The sequence below is a fragment of the Rattus norvegicus genome, chromosome 13, assembly GCF_021556685.1.
Source record: "Rattus norvegicus strain SHRSP/BbbUtx chromosome 13, alternate assembly SHRSP_T2T, whole genome shotgun sequence".
NCBI lineage: Eukaryota > Metazoa > Chordata > Mammalia > Rodentia > Muridae > Rattus > Rattus norvegicus.
In genome coordinates, this window is record NC_141546.1 from 95,088,191 (window position 1) to 95,093,363 (window position 5,173).

Sequence of the window (5,173 nt, forward strand, 5' to 3'; positions counted from 1 at the left end):
TGTGTCATTGTGAGAAAATATCTGATGGGAACAACTTACGGAATAAGTGTCTAGCTGGACAGTGGGTAGTGGCACACACACACACACCTTTAATTCCAGCACTCGAGGTAGAGACAGGTGAATCTCTGACTTAGAGGCCAGCCTAGTCTACAAAGCAAGTTCTAGGACAGCCTAGGCTATACAGAGAAACAAAAAATTATTGATTCAAAGATTTCCACCCATAGTTCTTTTTTTTAAAGATTTATTTATTTTTATTATATATAAGTACACTGCAACTGTCTTCAGACACACCAGGGGAGGGCATCAGATCCCATTACAGATGGTTGTGAGCCACCATGTGGTTGCTGGGGATTGAACTCAGGACCTCTGGAAGAGCAGTCAGTGCTTCTAACCACTGAGCCACCTCTCCAGCCCCCACCATTCTTTATTCCATCAGTTCTGGGCCCCTGTGAGACAGAGGCAGAGAGCATCATGGCAATGGGAAGAACAAGGTTGTTTCCCTCTAGCTATAAGGAAAATAGGGACAGGAAGGGACAAGGCTTGGTTTAACTTTCAAAGGTGCCGACTCCAGTAACCTACTTCCCTCAGCTAGGCTCCACCTCCTAAAGATTCCACCATCTCGGGGCTGGGGATTTAGCTCAGTGGTAGAGCGCTTGCCTAGCAAGCACAAGGCCCTGGGTTCGGTCCCCAGCTCCGGAAAAAAAAAAAAAGATTCCACCATCTCCCGAAAAGCACCAACTCCAGCATTCCATCCAGAGGAGACACCTGGAAGGGAAGATCACCTTCCCTGCAGCAAACAGGTCTGGGGAGAATTGGAGAAAGTACACACCCACTAGCCCATTTCCTCACAAAAATGTGCTGGGGACAAGCTCTCATTTTAAAGGGGTAGTGTACTCTGGACTTCATCCTCATCCTCAGAGGGGCTGCCTCCTCTGGGAACTACTACCCGAAATTCATCTAGACAAGTCAGGAGCCTCCCTGAGGCGGGATCCTTTGAGAAGATCTAGAGATCAGAGGAAGGAGCCTCTTGTCCTTAATCCCTCCTGGCTGTGAGGACACACAGGTGTCTTCCCTGGAGAAGCCTCTCCAGACATCAAACCCCACATCTTTTTTTAAAAATTTATTTATTTATTATATAAGTACAATGTAGTTATCTTCAGACACACCAGAAGAGGGCATCAGATCTCATTACAGATGGTTGTGAGCCACCATGTGGTTTCTGGGATTTGAACTCAGGACCTGTGGAAGAGCAGTCAGTGCTCTTAACCACTGAGCCATCTCTCCACCTCCAAACTCCATATCTTGATCTTTGTCTTCCAAATCTCCAGAACAGCGGTTTGGTTTGGAGACAGAGTTACGTAGCCCAGGCTGGCTCTGAGCTCACTCAGTTGCTGAGGATGACCCTCCAGTCCTCTGGTTTCTGCCTGCCCGGTGCTGTGATTATAGATGTGTACCCCTGCTGATTTTCGCCACCCTGAGGATCAAAGGCCTTCCTGCAAGCTAAACAAGTACTCTATCATGGGACTACATTCCCTAGACCCTCAGCCTCCAGAACTCTGAAAACAGACTTCATTACACACCACAAACAGAATCAAGGAAATTCCCTCCTCAGATTCCTCACCGCCTAACCAACCTTCTTTCCAGCCCCACAAGGTGGAGTGCCTGCCTCTCCAAGGACTCCCCCTGCTCTGTGGGGCCTCTGGGTTCTGATAGACTCAAAATGTCCGCTAGAACCTCCCCCTCCTCCCTGGCCAGCCAGAACTAAGAACCATCAGGCAACAGTTACCTTACAGGGTTCTTTACTGAGGCTCCCTCCCCACCCAGCTCCCTTCCTTCGAGGTCCCCAGGAGGATCAGGACTAGTTCCGACAGCCTCTGCAGCCTCACCACCACCCACCACGTAGCCCCTACCCTAGCGGGAAGTTGCCTGGGCCTGGCTCCGTTATGGGTCTCGACACAAGGTTGCATTCGGCCTGGGTAGGGCAGCCCTTCCTGGTTGCCAGAGCTGCAGTGGTATCTGGGCCACCTTTCCAAGCAGGAACCCAAGAACCGAAGCCCAATAAACAAGTCTCTATTGATCTGGAGCCTCTAATAAGCTCGGTAAACAAGGGAGAAATTGAAAGGGGAATTCTCAGCCACCATTCGTGTCCCCTACAGTGACTGTGGTTCTTCCAATTTGACCAGCTGGTCTCGGGCCTCCCACCCCAAGGGAGTGCGGCATCCAGAGGCGGATGGCCAGCACGGGAGTGGGAGGGCCTAACGCTAGCACAATAGCCACCACTTCCGCTGGGTACGCGGTCTCTGCCCGCTTCTCCCAGGGCACGGGTCCCCTCACCCATTTGGTGGTCCAAGCGTGCCCCACTGGCTTCCCAGGAATTAAGTGTCAACGAAAGTATGCTTCCTCTGTGCAAACGAGATCCTCGCGTAGAGTCTGTAGATCTGGGTCACCTCTCCCGCTCTAGTCTGGGGACTGTTGCGCCCCAGGCTCGAAAGACGGCCACCAGAGGGCGTACGAGCGCCGCCACGAGGGCCAGACGCCCTGCGCCCTGGGGCACAGGACCCAGGTCCGGGTGCTGAGGAAGATCAGACGCGGACGGTTCTCTCAGTTCCTCAGCCTGGGGCGGTCAAGTGATGCTGTCACTGTGGAGGGACTATCGTGAGGGCTCTCTCTAGGACCCGAGCCATCGGTGACACCCCCCCCCCCCCAGAACCTAGTTGGGTCATTGTGTAACCTCCATGGCGGGGCGGGGGACGCTGGTCCACCTGGAACTGGGTCTCTGGAACATGACAGCAAGCACTACCTGGATAACTGGTTTGATTCCAAGGCTCCCTTCAGCTGGCAATGGAGTAGAGGTGGCCTGGAGACCCTTGGAGGCGCTAATCCGGCAGGGATTTGGCTGGGAGCCAGGAGCCTCCTGGTCCTAGTGCACTCCTTTCCCCAGACTGAGAATTTGCCCGTCATGCAGGAAAACTACAACCCAGACCCGACCTTTCATTGTCAGTAAAAGTGCTCTGTCCTGCTTTATAAGCAGACCTGCTGGAAACAAACAAATGGAAAATGTCCCAGAGAATAAGGTGCAGGCAAATTACTCAACAGTCAGGCTAGGGGATCTGGATATGAATTCTGTAAAAATTACACTGGTGGTGCTGGAAAGAGATGGCTCTGCAGTTAAGAGCACTGACTGCTCTTCCAGAGGTCTGAAGTTCAATTCCCAGCAAGGACATGGTGGCTCACAACCGTCTGTAATGGAATCCAGTGATGCTCTCTTCCGGTGTGTCTGAAAACGGCGACAGTGTACTTACAAAAAAACCAAACAAACAAATTACATTGGTACCCCACGGTGGCTTCATCCCACGGCCCCTCAACAAGAACCAGGTAATGGGATCCCATTCTCCTCGTCCCTGCCATGGGACTGGTTTTCATCAACATCCCCCCCCACCCCACCCACACCCACACACACCATGATGGGCCACCGCAGGCTCAAAGCGTCTGGGCCAACTGATCATGGACAGAGATCTCTGAAGCTTGTGTCTCTTCTGGGTGACTGGGTTCAGTAACTACCTACCAGGTCGACTGCTCCGTCCCACAAAAGTGGCCCTGATCCACCCCAGCAGAGTCAAGTTTATGTTCTACCTGGCTGGGGCTCCTATAGCTGGACCCCTTCCTGCCTCAGGCTCCCACCTACATCTCCACTCCTAAAGCAGATGTCTATGGCTGCTCTGTGGGCTCAGCAGCAGACCACTCAGGGAGGAGCACGATGTGATGTGGGGTTCAGGCTTCTATCCCATCTGCTCGGGTTGAGGTCTGCTTCCTGTTTCCCACTCCCACAGACACTAGCTCACAGCGTTTGCCAGCCTTCCTCTCCGGAAGACAAAGGACGTGGCACCTCAGCTGCAGGCCTCCAAGGGAACCCCCCCACCCCCCGCCCCAATCTCCTTCCCGCCCTCCCGTGAGCAGAAACCACTGTTGTTCCTTGCTGCCTGCAATCCTTTGAATGTGCTAGGGGAGATGAGTAGTGGAAAGTTAGCGCTTGGAAGGAGGGGGTGGGGGTATCCGAATTTTAAGACATTCTTTGGCATTATAGAGAATTCAAGGCCAGACTGGACCACATAAGATCCATGCCTTAGGGCTGGAGAGGTGGCTCAATGGTTAAAGAGCACTGACTGCTCTTCCAGAGGTCCTGAGTTCAAATCCCAGCAACCACATGGTGGCTCACAACCATCTGTAATGAGGTCTGATGCCCCCTTTTGGTGTGTCTGAAGACAGCGACAGTGTACTCATATATAATTAATAAATAAATCTTTTTTTTAAAGATTTATTTATTCATTTATTATATATAAGTACACTGTAGCTGTCTTCAGACACACCAGAAGAGGGCATCGGGTCTCCTTACAGATGGTTGTGAGCCACCATGTGGTTGCTGGGAATTGAACTCAGGACCTCCGGAAGAGCAGTCGGGTGCTCTTAACCGCTGAGCCATCTCTCCAGCCCAATAAATAAATCTTAAAAAAAAAGATCCATGCCTTAAAAAAAGAGGGGGCGGAGGAGCATGGGGCTCAGAAGAAGCCCCTCACTCTCCAGATCTGGTCTTGCTAGTTGAACCCAAATGGTCTGCAAAGGATCTTTCTTGACAAAACATCACTGTTAACCCAGGCCTGTCGTATGAGCTATTCTGGGGGTGAAGGAGGAAGGATTTCAAGTTCAAGGCCTGTCTGGGCAACTTTGTGTGATCCTATCTTAAAATAAAAGTGATGGGGGGTAAGAGGCCTGTGTGAAGGCGCTTGTCACTGTGCCAGAGCAGAATCCTCAGAGCTCACAAGGGGGAAGGAGAAAGCCAGCCCTCTCAAGTAGGCATAAGGAAATGAGAAGAAAAACCATAAGAAATCGGTGTGTGAATCAGCAGCAGTCGGCAGACGGCTTGCTTAGCACATGCGAGCCCCCAGATTCACAACATGCAGTACCTTCTACCTTCTACCTTCTACCATGTGGGTTCCAGGGATCAAACACAGGTTGCCAGGCTCCGGGTCAAACTCCTTTATCCACTGAGCTGCCTTCCCCTGCTGTGTCAAAATTCCAAGTTCCCAAAGCCAGTGGCTGCACAGAGCTCACCCCAAGTCCAGATGAGGAAGAGGCAGAAGTCAAAGCCAGGCTACTTCACTCCCACAAAGGAGAG

General features: G+C 51.8%; 1 long non-coding RNA gene across 1 annotated transcript; it reads right to left on the bottom strand.

The window, feature by feature from the left end:
• Window positions 1-227: 227 nt before the first annotated feature.
• Window positions 228-2,894, bottom strand: LOC134481537 (uncharacterized). Its single transcript, XR_015635687.1, has 2 exons — window positions 2,801-2,894; window positions 228-2,639 (listed from the first exon to the last, which is right to left on the bottom strand). It is a non-coding gene; the product is annotated as an uncharacterized LOC134481537 (long non-coding RNA).
• Window positions 2,895-5,173: the final 2,279 nt, after the last annotated feature.